The 16054-nt window shown below is 38.7% G+C and overlaps 1 protein-coding gene and 1 pseudogene across 1 annotated transcript in view; one reads left to right on the plus strand and one right to left on the minus strand.

The window, feature by feature from the left end:
• Positions 1-16054, plus strand: part of KCND2 (potassium voltage-gated channel subfamily D member 2) — a 518551-nt gene that overhangs the window by 445415 nt on the left and 57082 nt on the right.
• LOC139016627 (protein Churchill-like) overlaps positions 1-16054 on the minus strand; it is a 36880-nt pseudogene that overhangs the window by 1127 nt on the left and 19699 nt on the right.

Here is a 16054-nt window from a genome sequence, read left to right on the forward strand (position 1 = left end):
GCCCAGTTTCTGGCTGAGTGGCGCTCCTCCTGCATTGAACATCTGCCCCCTGGTAGTCAGTGTATGTCATAGCAACCAGTCGTGTCTTTTGGGTGATTTGCATATTAGCCTTTTATTATGTAGGATATATACATTTATACAGGAGTCTGTCCAGGTTCTCGAAAATACTTCTTTTCAGATTATATTTGACAATATGTGTATAATACTTGGAAGTTGATGTGATGATATCAGATGCCAGAATTTGGAAGTCTGAGATAAATGCATGACCACAAAGATGAAGACAGAAATATCCAAATTCAAGTGTAGCCAACTCCTACTCTATGAGTATTTGACACTGCAGATTGTGGTTTCATTTAGCACTACAGTGTCAACTCCATATCTGCTGTTATGAAAGCAGTTTCATTTCTACTCCACAGCTTTATTTGAATCCTGATAAAATGTGTTTTATTTTACATATGGGAATAAGCTTTTTGAAAAAGCAATTTCTAAGAAATACACTGACCAAACAATTTTTCTTTAATTGAATTTATTGGAACCAAATTGGTTAATGAAATTATACACATTTCATGTATACAATTCTATAATACATTACCTTTATATTGTATTGTGTGTTTACCACCCCAAGTCGCATCTCCTTCCATCACCATTTATCCCTCCTTTGCTGTCTTTCATCTCCTCCTTCCCTCTTCCTTCTGTCAATCATCATACTGATGTCTGTCCATGAGTCTTTCTTTTTTTCTTTGCTTAGAACTCTCCCCTACTATGAAAAAGTAAAAAGCAATACCATTCTAATGGGAAGGGAACCTCTTTCTTTCCTTCTCCCTTCGTGGTCAAGAGTTGTCCTATCAGAATGTCTTTCTGCCTTTCCTCTGAGTCCCTTATAAGGAAAAGAAGCAAGAATTCCTAGACCCTAAAGAGCATATTTAAGAGACTGGAAAGATTAACCATTCCTCTCCTCCCGCAGTTATTCCTGCACAGTAAACAAAAAGTTAGAAAACATCCTCTCCAAGAAAGGCCAAGAGATTAGTCCCTGAGGAGATAGATGGAGGATCTTTACCTCAAACATGTTTGCAGTTCTGGAGCTCCACATAAGAATATCTGGATTCCAAATGAAGATTGACTTGTAAATAATAAGCAATACACAAATCATGGTGTTTTCATAAGATTAAGGGCACAGCCCTGGCTGGTGTGGCTCAGTTGGTTGGGCAACATCCTTTGCACTTAAAGGTTGCTGGTTGGATTCCCAGTCAAAGCACATACACGGGTTGTAGGCTTGATCTCTGGTAGGGGTTATATAGGAGGCAGCTGATTAGTGCTTCACTCTCACATCAATAGTTCTTTTACTCTCTCCCTTCCTCTCTCTCTAAAAATCAATTGTAAAAACCACCATATCCTCAGGTGAGGATTACAAAAAAGATTAAGGCCTGGCCCGTGTGGTTAAGTAGTGGAGTGTCAACCTATGAACCAGGAGGTCATGGATTTGAATCCTGGTCAGGGCACATGCCCAGTGTGGGACATGCAGGAGGCAGCTGATTAATGATTCTCTCTCATCATTGATGTTTCTATCTCTCTCTCCCTCTCCCTTCCTCTCCGGAATCAATAAAAACATATTTTAAAAAAATACTATGGGCACATAAATACATAATCTTTACAATTGGTGAGATTGGGATTGAAGTTTGCCTTTTAAAACATTTCACCTTTCTCAAACTGTATTTCTTTCAAAAGTATCTCTTTTGTTATTGAAGTTCAGTTCTTTAATCATATTATTAGTTACTATATTAATTTTTTTTAATATTTCAAGGAAAACTATTTTAAATATAATAATGTCACATGCAATAAACATTAATATTTCAAGGAAAAAAGATTCTAAATATAATATTACCAAAACTGTACTAACATAGTATAATATCACAAAAGTTGTAGGAAATATCAAAAATCTGCAAATAACAGGATTACTATTATATTCTAAAATATTTTTTCTCTGACTCTATTTTTGTTCATCAGTTTATATTGTTCATTATATTCCACAAATGATTGATATCATGTGATATTTATCTTTCTCCGACTGGCTTATTTCACTTAGCATAATGCTCTCCAGGTCCATCCATGCTGTTGCAAATGGTAAGAGTTCCTTCTTTTTTATAGCAGCATAGTATTCCATTGTGTAGATGTACCACAGTTTTCTAATCTACTCATCTCCTGATGGGCACTTAGGCTGTTTCCAAATCTTAGCTATGGTAAATTGTGCTGCTATGGCCATAGGGTTGAATATATCCTTTCTGATTGGTGTTTCTGATTATTATTAATTATAATATTAAGTATGTCTCTGATAGTAAAATAAGAGTAGACAAATCACTGTTCCAATACGGAAGTATGGGAAGCATTATGTCTTGACCTTGAGGCAGAAACCTTACTGGGACCCAAGAATGCACTACTGAGTCTCAGGTTCAGTCTGGTACAAGGCTGAAGTGGCTTTTCTAACAGTGAGGACTACAAAAATGAGAGCTATGCTGAATAACAGATATGTTTATCCCAGAGCTAATAACTAATGTAAAAAATTGCAAGTGACTTACCAGTCAATTATAGGGAAAGGTTATGTAAATTATATCAGGAGTCCACAAACGCTTTTCTATAAAGCACCAGACAGTGAATACTTTCAGCTTTGAAGCCCATAAGATTTCTGCCGAAACTACTCAGCTCTGCTGTTGAAGCATGAAAGCAATAATAGAAAATAGACAAATAAACACGTGGAATTCCAATAAAACTTTATAGGCACTGATATTGGGATTCCACAACATTTTCAATTGTGAAGAATTATTCTTCTTTTGAATTTTTGCAGCCATTTGACAATTTACGAACCATGCTTAGCTTGCAGGCTATACAAGAACATGAGGATGACCAAATTAACACATGGACAAACCTGGCTCTATTAGGTGGAGTTCTTTGCAGGCCCTAGAGATCTTGTACATAGCAACGCGTAATTCATTGTCTTCATCTCTGTGCTTCTAAAATCATATCTGTTATCTTCAGTGCTTGTTTTAAGACTCCAGCTTGATTCCACAACATAGCCCTCAAAGAAAAAGAGTTTCAAGAGTAAGAGTCAAGCCTGTTTATAATTTTAAAATTCTGTGATACTCTGCAAATACTTTTGTCTATATTTCCTATTGTCAATATTCTCAAAAAAGAACTTATAAGAATGAGCATGAGGAAGTCTAAGCTCCTTATGCCAATAGCCAGATCCTGAAAATGAAAAAAAAATGTTTTTTTTCAGATGGGATAACTCAGTGATGGATCAAAACCCCACACAGTCAACCCTCTATCCCACTGGTAACTTCTCCGCTTTCCCATTCTTCCAGATGCTTCCGAGAACTGTCTCGCTGTTATAATACACACGCAGTGTCACTATATCACAGTCTTATGAAAAATGGGACTATGAGCTGAAAAAAAAAGTGGGCTTCACTCAAATATTCACTTGAAATATCACTTTGCATTTTTGTATCTGGACAAGAAAAACCCAATACAGGACACCAAATAAAAACATTCGGCAAGCACAATACAGAATATCAGGAAATGTTGGCATTGTTTTTGTTTTGCTTGTCACTAATTTCATCAGTGAGTAATAATGCCATAAAAATTTGATTCTTTAAAAAAAATGTTATGCCCTAGATACATTCATTGAAATAATTGTTTAATTTTTTTCTTTGAACTAAAATGTTTCCAGCTCAATAATCTGAGCCTAAAGTTGCATCTGTATAATTTGGACCTAATATTTACTTGAAATATATAAAAAATTCCAAATCAGAAAATTTATAATTCAGGTAGCCCCTCATTTTACTTAGGGATCAATATTCTGGTTTAGAAATTATGATTTATATGAAAATGTCATAAATCATCACTCTTTCTCTCTAAAACTACTTGGATAATGTATTTGAAGATTCCAATAATATGCTTCTTTGTAGCATGGGATTTGTGTAAGTCAGCTTCACTTGCAGTCTTGTTTTTACTCCTTTGAGGCAAATAAGTAAAATGAGGGTAGGAGATGAAACAACCTTTTATCTTGGGAATATTCTCCACTAAGAAATGTTCTAGAACGTCCTTCAGCTAAGCAGCAGGATTCTTGGTCCTCTATCAATGCTGTGGAGAGGAAGAGTGTAGAGGTTTCTACTAGTGCCCATCTTTCAAACCTTTTATAGCATCTGCTGAAGGAAGTGTAGAAGTTCTGGTCAAATCAACAACACTGCTGTATGCTTCCTGATTTTTCTGCTTGATACCTTGTAAATCTTTCTACATGATCCTGGCATTAGAAAATGTACCTTTTTAAAACAATAATTTTTTATCAAAAAAATAGAAATATTGCTTAATTTCAGTGACAGGCATTCAATATGCAAATGTGTGCCCTGGCTAATGAGCTAATGTATTTCTTATAGAGCATAAGGCATGCAGAAAAATACCTGCTTTTGAATGACTTTAAACTTTGCTTTATTCTCTTTTTTTTTTTAATATATTTTATTGATTTTTTACAGAGAGGAGGGGAGAGAGATAGAGAGTTAGAAACATCGATGAGAGAGAAACATTGATCAGCTGCCTCCTGCACATCTCCCACTGGGGATGTGCCCGCAACCGAGGCACATGCCCATGACCGGAATCGAACCTGGGACCCTTCAGTCTGCAGGCTGACGCTCTATCCACTGAGCCAAACCGGTTTCGGCTGCTTTATTCTCTTTTAAATAAAAACATTCATACACACAGAGATGGTTCTATTACCTTTTAATGTAATACATCTTATAAAAGAAAGAAGTCCACAGGTAACTCCCAGAGGAATCCTGACACTCGGCATTTAGTTATTCCCTAGTGTCACAGAACGGGTGGCCTCGGTGCAGAGGGGGGAACCATGTGCTTAAGGACAAGCAGCGGCAGCAGAGCGCCAACCACATCTAGTGACATAGTTCTATTGGCGTCACCGTCAGCTTTGCCTAAACAACCAGTGAGGGCAGGAGGCTGGAACAGCACACAAGAAGCAGAACGGGGTCAGATGTAAAGTAGAAACACATCAGTCAGGGTGAGGATGCATTTTAAAGTCGATGGACAATTACATTTATCCAACTGAGAAATATTAATTGACCACCTCTGTGTGCCAACCACTGTCCTAAGCCAGGGGAATAGAGCAGTGAGTAAAAGAGACCTTTGCTTTCATGGAGCTTGCATTTTTGTGGAAGAAAGATGTGGGAAATAGAAAGAGGCAACATAAGTAAGTAAAATACTTATCATATTAGAAGGTGATTGATAAAAATACAGAGAAAAAGAAAACATGGGTGAGTAAAAAGAGGGTTGGGAAGAGGTATAGATGTTGGGATTTTAGTTGTGCTGTAGTCCAGAAAATACATGCTGAGCTGACATTTAAGAACTAATAACCTTGGATATCCAGGGAAAGAGAATTCCAGGAAAGTGCGGAAGCCCTGAGGCAGGAGCATGTCTGGGTCTATGAGGAACAGCAAGGAGGCCAGTGAGTGGCACTGGTACAGAATTAGTTCAGGGCCTTGCTAAACTGGGGCTCAGATAGCATATGACCTTGTAGACCATTCCAGTGATTCTGGCTTTATCCAGAATGCGACGGGAAGCTAATGCAAAGTTTTAAGCAGAGAAGTAGCAGCTCTGAAATTTCTAACATCTGTTTTAACTAGATCTCTGGATCCTAGACTAAATTGGTCTGTGAGGGACTAGGCAGAATACCAATGATCCAAGAGAGAGAAGGTGGTGGTTTGAACCAGGATGTTGGCAGAGGAAATGCAGAGAAGGGATTAGACACTAAGTATATTTCAAATGTTGAGCTGACAGACTGGACAGTGAGTATAAGAGAACGAAGGCTATGAGGGCTCTAAGGTTTTTGGCCTGAGCAACTTGGAGAATGATGCTGCCTTTAACAAAATTGGGGCAACAGGACCGGATGGGAGGATTAGAAGTGGAGTTCTGAGATGCTTACTAGACATCAAGTGGACATGACACACAGACACTTGGGTATATGAGTCTGAAATTCTGGGAAGCAATCTTGCCTGGAGATATGCTTTTGGATGTCATTCACATATGAATGTTAGAAAGCTGGTCACTGGATATGGTTTCCAAGGGAGTGACGAATATGAATATAAAAATAAGTGGAGCTGGTGCCGTGAGCTGGGTCACTCCTGGGCAAAGGGGTTGATGCAATGCAGAGACTGAGTAGCAGAGGGCAGTCAGGTGGGAGGGAAACCAGGAGAATGCAGGGTGCTAAAGCCAGGTATGGAAGGAGGAGCTTGTGGTCAGCTGTGTCAAATGCTGTCGATGAATCAAGCAAGATCAACACTTGGATCTTAGAACAAAGAATTTACTTTTTGATTCAGCAACTTAGAGCACCTTTGAAGGAGCAGTTTCGGTGAAGTGGTGGGGAAGAAAGTATTGGAGTGTAATAGAGAGAAAATGAGAGGAGATGAACTAGAGACGGCAATACTCTTGAGGAAAGCTGCTTAGGGGAGGAGAGAAATCCGGACGTAGCCAGAGAAGGAAGTGGGATCAGATGATGGGTAGTGGGAGAGAGATACAATGTGTGTGTGTGGGTTGGGGGCGGGGGGGGCGGGTAGGTGTTACATAAAGGCCATTCCTAGTACAACAAATGTCACCATAGATGAATGATCTGCACCAATGTGACTTCTGAAATGGAGGCTCTTGGCTGTGATGGTTTGTGAATCAGTTAACTCCAAGTTCTCTGTTACAGATTTGGGGCAGCCATCTTTTATTTTTGTCTTTCAAGTTTCATGCCCAAAAGAATCACTTACTATAAGAGGAAATGTTATATCAGAGTATGTTTATGTGACATAAACACACTGACAGGACCCCAATTCCCCAGCCTTGGCAGGCAGGGAAAGTGAAGAAAAGAGATTTCCCAGGAACAAGCCTTTAAGAAAAAGCCATTTTTATTCCAGACTCTAAGGCCTTTTGCAAAGGACCCATCCCTTCTGAGAGGAGCCAGGCTAGAATTATTATCCAATAAGAGAGTGCCTTGCTGCTAGGGATTGCTGACTTATGTGGATGGGCACTTTGAGTTCTCGGTTCTGTCCAAGCCGCAGAGCCTGGGAGAAGCTTCGGTCCCTAAAGGGCATTCTGTACTCTGAAGCTGCCTCAGCTCTTTCCATTACAGTGAAACTCCTATGAGGGACGAAGCTTATCTTCTATTGAGTGTTTGCAATGTGATTGAACATATAGCTTCTGGGCAACCCACTGTTTTGAACTCCAAAGTACATTATTCCCCCAGAGGAAGGAAGGAATTTCTATTCATTTAATCAAAGGAAGAGTAAACCGATGAAGTCTACTAAAATAACTATAATCCAAAAGTAAAAATTAACAAAAGTAGCATAAAAGACAAACATTAAATATAAATCTGTTAGGTTGTCATGTCTGTTATTCATCTTCCTGATTCCAGGATTTTAACATACAGAAGTACCAACCTTCATATATGTTCAAGATCAATCCAACAACATATAAACATTTACATTTCTAGTCATTTACTGGGGTCTAGTATAGTATAATTTATTCTTCTGTTTATACTTACAAAAAGGGAAAAAGGAAAAGATATGAATAATCCTATTATTTACCCTTATAGCACCGTGTAATTCTGCTTGAAATGAAACAGTTGTAATTTTTACATTCATTTATATCCTACTCTGATCAATGTTTGTCTCTCATTAGATGGGAGGCTGATGATGGCAAGGACTTATTCCCCATCAAGGCACCATTTTTTTCCTCAGTGCCAAGCATAGTACTTGGCAAATGAGAAGTGGTTAAACCACATTTTTCAATAGATAATAAGTAAAGAATGAGGCAAAGAATGGAGAGACAGGGAGGAGAGGTAAAATGGGGGAGAAGGGGAGGAAGGCAAGAAGTAGGAACGTAAAACAGCTTCCAGTGTGTGGTTGTTGCATTTCCACCTCTGTACTGGCTGTTTCCGATGTGCTCCCTCAATTAATCCTCATAAAAGTGTAAACATTGTTATCCCTATTTTACAGAAGAAAAAACTGAGACTCAAAGTCATCAGGGCCACAAAACTGGGAAATGGCCGCTGGAACATTGTCCTTCCTCGCTCTCCAGGGCAGCTGTCTCTTTCCTTTCTACTAAACTGGGACCACAGGGGTAGCAGCATGGCAGGGAAAGGCCAGAAAAGAGGTGAAAATTTAAACATTTAAAAATAGACCAAAAGGATCTTCTCTGTCTACTTTCTAGGAATTAGGCCCAGATGCCCCCTTTCTGAAGCCCACTCGTGCCAGTCTTCAGCTTGATGCAATTCTCACCCACCTTTCCTCAAACTTTAAAACTTTGTTTTCTATCTGTACACAGTGGTGGGGCGGGGCTATCCAAGCTTGATATTTTAGGGGACAGCTCTTTCCATGGGACACCTATACCTAGGTACAGTCCTTACAGACGTTCTTTACCAAATATCGCCATGTGTACATGGACCAGCTGTGGGCAAACTACGGCCTGCAGGCCAGATCCGGCCCATTTGAAATGAACAAAACTAAAAAAAAAAAAAAAAAAAGACCGTACCCTTTTATGTAATGATGTTTACTTTGAATTTATATTAGTTCACACAAACACTCCATCCATGCTTTTGTTCCGGCCCTCCGGTCCAGTTTAAGAACCCATTGTGGCCCTTGAGTCAAAAAGTTTGCCCACCCCTGACATGGACTGTACAGTTTGGGGCCTGGGTTTAATTGTTAGGCACCATTTACAACTAAATAATTAGGACTGTGAAAATCTTTTATTGCAAAGAAAAAGATATAGACCCAAGTTGGAAGAAAAAAAGTCTCTTCCTGTGTTAGCCGGGCTCTATCGAATGATGAGTCCAAACCCTGCTGCCCTCTGTTCCCGTGGATCTACAGATACTTCTCCATCATAATGCTGTACAGCTCCCAGCTATGGAAATGATTAAATCTACAAAGAGTTACAAGGACCACTGCAACTCTACCCATGCCCATGTGACTACCTGCCTTGATGCCTACAATGCGCTGAGATGTCCGGCCTTGCCCTGTGGTTAGCTAACTGAGAACTGTGAAGTTAATCTTCAGCTTTGGGCAAGCTCAGAAGTCACATGACTTACTGTTCCAAGGAAGAAAATCTCTGTAAAATGCAGTTTTAATGTACAGTCTAGACTACCACTGCTCCTCAAATTACCTGCCTGTGCAATGATATGCCTACCTGCTCATGTTCTATTGTGTTTCTCCACCTTTGCTCAAGACTTTCCTCCAGGCTGAAATTGCGTTTAGTAACTCTGGCATCTTGCTCAAACCCTACCTAACCCTTTAAGGTTTGGTTTAAATCTAATCTCCTTTCACTGAATTTCTATAGCATTTTTGGTTTCCCCATCACATTTTACTACTTGTTGTAAAATGCATTGATGGCTGATTCTTTAGGGATTTGGTTCTCAACTTATTATTGAGTACCATGATACTAAAAGCACAACGAGAGCATCATTTTGTTTTATAACAATCAAAACATTAAAAGAGAGGTCAGATCAAACCATATATGTACCAAAAGTTGTTTACCTTATTGGGCCTTACTTTCATTTTAAGAAACAACAACCATATACAGGGGAGAAAAAAAAAAGCATGCTTCACCCTAATTTTAGAGAGAGGAATATTTGGGAATAGAAAGTATGCTAAGTTTGAAGTTTTATATATTTCTCTGTGTATGAGATGATGAGATTTCTCACTTTACATCAGATGTTTTTTGTGACAAAGTGCCAGTGCTTTGTCATAAAAGCTGGTATTCTACCAACTACCTGCTGCTTTTTAAGAAGGAAAGGAGCCAGGCTGGTGTGTCTAAGTTGGTTGGAACATTGTCCCTTACAGGTTCGATTCCCGACCAGGGCACATAGCCAAGTTGCAGGTTTGATCCCTGCTTGGGGTGCATGCAGGAGGCAACAAATTGATGTTTCTCAGATTGATGTGTTTTGTTTTTAAAAAAGAGAGGAATTAGGCTACATTTAAATTAGCATGCTTTTAATAATTCTAAAATGTACTAGTATATACTTTCAAGTAAGACTATAATGGAGAAAAAGGAAAAAATGGCAAGTGCATATGTAAACTTAATACATTTATTGATGATGTTGATGATGATGATGACGACAACAGTGGAAATGGAAATTTCCATTTCTTCTGCTTGTCTACAGAGCCCTTCCCTGTCTTCCCTCTATATTTAATGCCCACAATTCATTTAATTTTAATAAAGTTTAGGATGATATAACACTAATCAGGATACACATAAAAAGTACCTTGAGTAGTTTTCAGCTGGAATTTGATTGACTACACTACCATGAGTTGATTTCAAAAAGAGGTGTAAAATGAAATGCCAAAAGTAATCAAAGAGTCAACTAATCCTCATACAAAGGTCACCACTGACTCAAGTTCCTTAGCACATCAATCCTTTTATTTAATAGTCTCAAAGGAAACCAGTTCCGGGAGCATCAAACAAGGCAACAAGCCAGAAATGTCATTATCTCGAGCAACATTTCTGTTGCAAAGAGCAACCTAACTCAAACTATATATTTTTAATTTGGTTTTATTTTTTCTAGACAATCCTATATGATGCTATTTTCCATATAGTTTTCAGACATCCTTTGTTGGTACTGAATAGGTAAAAGAAGATAATTTTACTACATATATTTTTTCCTCAACAGAAAAAAATTTTGACTGAGCTAAAGGCTAAATTAGCATTTTGCTGAGTGCCAGAATCAAGTTTAATTTAGCCATTCCTATTGCTAAATAGGAGTGGCCTGCAAAGACTGCCCCCACAACATATATTCCTTTGATGGAAGCATATTGTGACCTTTTGGGTCATTTTTCCACGTTGGCCATGTTACAAAACTGTGCGGACCTAAACCTTAAATTGTCTTCCTTGATGAGAAAGTAAAATGCTTACAGATTATTAAGCAAATGTAACTACTTAAATATTTAAAATGTATATGCAAATAATGGCACTATCCTTTTTTTAATCTTGAGAATATTCTAGTTTATACAGCTTTTGAACTGCTGAATCAATGCAAGTGCTCTAATTGTTCACCTAAGTAGAGAGAGTATTGAGGGGGAATCAATCTTCCCTAAGCACTGATAACTGAGTGACTTGCATTCTAATTACAGATATGGCTTATGTGCTTTCTCCTTTCCAATGAGATTACTACGAGGCAAAGTAATCAGAGGACAACTTTTTTACTACAGATGATAATTCTGGCATTACTTGGCTCAGCATCTTTCCAGTGTTGATTTTTAGAATACCAACCTCTAAAACTTAATATTGTTTCTGCCTAGATAGATAAAATAATTCCTTTTAGATTTATCTAGGTGTGAGAGAACTGTTTTATTGTAATTATTTGTTTTAGAAGCTAAAAAGCTCAAAGATATTTAAAAAGAACACCACATAACAAAGAGTCCTAGTCTGATGTGATGTGCTACCGGGTTTGAACAGTGTTTGAAGAGTGTGAATTTTTGCAATATACTCTAATATGTAAGTCATGCATGTGGTGATATACAGATTATACGTTAGAGAGATTTCATAAAAACGTGAGAGCACATAAAATACAAGAGTAAGGAAGCAGTAGATTTACCCCATGAACCAAATGCCAGAGAATGAAAAGTAGAAGCTGAGAGGATAATGACAGGAAAATTATAAGAATAACAAGCAACAAAGCTATGAAATATAGTTAAGGTGGAATTAGCCTATTATTAAACAAGAAAATATAGTCAGCATGGCCTGAGATTGAAGAAATATTGCTAACATCATGTATCAACTGCTCTCAAATAAAATTACTAAACATTTTAGAAAATAATAATGAGTTTTAATGTATTGTTCACCCAATCGTGGCTGTGAATTTTTAAATATCACTATATTTATGCCCTAAAAAATGTTAAAAAATAATTATTCAGATTTCCCAGAGCCCTCATACCTTAGGAAAGAATATTTTGTTATATAATTTATTTTAGAGATCTATTTGGAGTCACTTGTCTATCCCAGAGCAACAATTATGGATTATTTAAGAGCAAGCTGGCCAGAGCCAGATTGCTGGCCTTAAAGTTTCAGTTCTACTCCTTACTAATGGTGATATTTAAAAAAAAATCTTTATTGTTGAGAGTATTACAGATGCCTCCTCTATATTTCCCTCCATTGCCCCCCTCCACCCAGATCCTACCTTGCTCCAGGCCCTTATCATCCCATTGTCTGTGTCCATAGGTAATGCATTTATGCATATAAGATATTTGATTAATCTCTTCCAGCCACCCTCCCCCCTTCTCTCTGAGATTCCTCAGTCTGTTCCATGTTTCCATGCCTCTGGCTCTATTTTATTCATCAATTTATTTTGTTCATTAGATTCCTTTAATTTATTTTGATTTTTAGATACAATTACTGATAGATATGTAGCAGCAGTTCTCAACCTGTGGACCACAACCTTCGGAAAACACATATAGTATATCAGATATTTACATTATGATTCATAACAGTAGCAAAATTACAGTTATGAAGTAGCAACAAAAATAATTTTATGGTTGGGGGTCACCACAACATGAGGAACTGTATTAAAGGCTTCGCAGCATTAGGAAGGTTGAGAACCACTGGTTTAGAGTAATCTTGGTTGTAGGTCCTTGCTTTTTCATCACATTGAATATTTCTTGTGATTCCCTTCTGGCCTGCAAAGGTTCTGCTGAGAAATCAGCTGACAGTCCTATGAGTGCTCCCTTATAGATAACTGACTGCTTTTCTCTTGCTGCTTTTAAGATTCTCTCTTTGTCTTTAACCTACGGCATTTTAATTATAATGTGTCTTGGTGTGGACCTCTTTGGGTTCACATCTTGTTTGGAACTCTCAGCACTTCCTGAACTTGTAAGTCTATTTCTTTCACTACGTAGGGGAAGTTTTCTGTCATTTTTTCAAATAGGTTTTTAATATCTTGTTCTCTCTCTTCTCCTTCTGGCACCTCCATGATATGAATGTTGGTATGCTTGAAGTTGTCCTAGAGGCTCTTTACACTATCTTCATATTTTTGGGTTCTTTTTCTGTTTACTGTTTTTGACTGGGTCTTTTTTGCTTCTGTGTATTCCAAATCACTTATTTTATTCTCAGCATCCTCTACTCTACTGTTGAATCTCTGTAAATTATTCTTCATTTAAGTTAGTGTATCCTTCATTTCTGACTGGTCCTTTTTTATGCCGTTGATGTTTTCACTAAGTTCCTTGAAATTTTCACTAAGTTCCTTGAGCAACCTTAAAATCATTGTTTTAAAATCTATCTGGTTGTTTGCTTGCTTCCATTTCATTTAGTCTTATTCTGGAGATTTCTTCTGTTCTTTCATTTGTGACATGTTTCTTTGTCTCTGCATTTTATCTGCTTCACTGTATTTGTTTCTATGTATTAGGTAGAGCTGCTATGTCTCCTGGAGTTGGTAGAGTGACCTTGTGTAGTAGGTATTCTGTAGAGCCCAGTGGCTCAGCCTCCCCAGTCACTCTAGATGTGCCCTTGTGTGGGCTGTGTGCATTCTCCCATTGTAGTTGAGCCCTGATTGCTATTGGCATCACTGAGAGGGATTGACCTCCAGGTGTATCAGCTGTGAGGACCAGCTGCAACTATAACAGAAGAGCTACTGTCCAGGAGACACCCCTATGGAGCATGACTTGCTTCAGTGGGGCTTTGGTGCTCACCACATCTGCTCCGTGAGTGTGTTGCTTGTGGATTTGGCAGGGTTGTAATTGGCATGGTCTGAAGCTGACCACCGGGTGCACTGGCTCTGGGGCCTCCCAGGAGGTACAAGTCAGCTACTCCCTGTGCACCGCCTGGGGCCACCTGCCACAAGTTACAGGGAGATCTGAGATGGCTGCTACTTGTGTTGGGCTTGAAAGTGCCCAGGAGAGGGGAATCTGGGAACCTTGGCAGGCTGCTGCGAGTGCTGGGCCTGGAGCCACTTTTTGAGAGGTATGCAGCACGCTGAGGCCAGCTGCTGCTAATTTGAGAGATTTTAGGAAAGTCTGAAGCCTGAGTCAGGACAGGCCATTCATATGAAAAAGCCACTGCAAACAACTTGGGAGGGGCTGCAAATTGGGTGGGGCAGGGTCTCAGGAAATTACCAGGGAAGGGCAAACAGTGTGGGCCAGGTTGATGAAAACTCAGATATGGTGACTGCCAGCACTTTTTGTCTGGGAGAAAGTTACCTCCCAGTTCTTGCCTGGACAGGCAATTTAGTTCCTTCCCATATGTCCCTGGATCCTTTCAAACTGCTGCCTAATGCTAGAGGTCAGAGAGTGAGTCCAAGTAAGTCTGTCTGTGTACAGGCCCTTTGAGAGGAAATGCTTGGGAATCTTAGCAGCCCCCTGTCTCCCTCAGCTTCAATACCCCTGGTTTTTACAGCCCCAAGTTACAGGGACATCTCTTTCCAGCACTGGTACACTTGCTCCTCACAGGGGACCTCCATAGCCAATACAGTGGGGCCTTGACTTACGAGTGTCCCGACTAACGAGTTTTTTGAGATACCAGCTGTCTCTCAGCTGATTTTTTGCATTGAGTTGATAATTCGAGTTAACGAGCTCCTTAACGAGCTCGGTCTCCGAATGATTTAAACTCGTAAGTCAAGGCCCCACTGTATATCCCTCCTGATTTAAAACATGCCACACATGGGTGTTGGAACAGCCAATGCCTTGTCTCTGCCCCTCCTACCAGTCTCAGTGTGGCTTCTTCTTTAATTGAAGGGCTTTCATTCATCGAGATTTCAGGTGGTTCTGAATGTTGGTTGTTCTGTACAGTGGGGCCTTGACTTACGAGTTTAATTCGTTCTGAGACCGAGCTCATTAAGGAGCTCATTAACTCAAATTACTCTATCAACTCAATGCAAAAAATTGGCCAAGAGACAGCTGGTATCTCAAAAAACTCGTTAGTCGGGACACTTGTAAGTCAAGGCCCCACTGTAGTTTAGCTATAATTTTGATGTGGTTGTGGGAGGAGGAGAGTACCATGTATACCTAAGCTGCCATCTTGACCCTCCTCCCCTAGTGTTGATAGTCTAGACAATTTACTAAACCACTCCGTGGCTCATTTTTCTAAGTTTATAAATGATTATGATGATGATGACAACTATCATTTTTATTATTGTTATTATTATTATTAATCTACCTTGTAAGGTTGTTATGAGGATTAAATGAGATAGTATATGTAAAAAAAACAACAGTAAGAAAAAGTGCCTGGAACATAGTATGCTCTCAGTAAATATCAGCTATTAATGACTACCATGAGTTATGAGCTAATTCACATACTATCTCAACTTAAAATAATGGATGAAGTCATACTTGCATAAAAATCATTCAATAAATATTTACCACATCCCTACTGGTACCAGGCTACAGACTAATTGGCTAGACCTTAAGAGTGAATCCTAATGTTGGGCCCAGTGAGTAGGCTAGGTTTCTACTAACAATTACCTTATAAAAAGAATTTGTTATTGGAATTTGACATGTATTTCTCCCTCAACACCAAAATAACAATTTTGTTCTTTGGGTTCAAAAACGGGGAAACAAGCAAAAACTACAACCCTGGCTGGGTAGTTCAGTTGGTTAGAGCAGTCTCAATTCACCAATGTTTTTTGTTCAGTCCCCATCAGGGCACATATAAGAATCAACCAATGAATGCATAAATAAGAGGAACAACAAATCAATGTTTCTCTCTCTCTTTCTCTATCTCTCTTTCTTCTTATCTCTCTGTCTCTCTAAAATCAATCAATAAGGTCTTTTTTAAAAGAAAAAAATGATTCTTCTATAATTCTTTTCTATACACTTAGTTATTTCTTTCATGTAAAAATGTATCTAAATATGTTCATTACAGCATTATTTACAATAGCCAAGATATGGAAGCAACCTGGGAGTCCAAAGATAGATGACAGGATAAAGAAGATGTGGTACAAATATACAATGGAATTTTACTTAGCCATAAAAAAAGAATGAAATCTTGCCATCTGCAAAAACATGGATGGACCTAGAGGGAATTATGTTAAGTGAAATAA

The sequence above is a fragment of the Myotis yumanensis genome, unplaced genomic scaffold (genome assembly GCF_028538775.1).
Source record: "Myotis yumanensis isolate MYYU_CA2020_CCGP unplaced genomic scaffold, mMyoYum1.0.hap1 SCAF_9, whole genome shotgun sequence".
Classification (NCBI taxonomy): Eukaryota; Metazoa; Chordata; class Mammalia; order Chiroptera; family Vespertilionidae; genus Myotis; species Myotis yumanensis.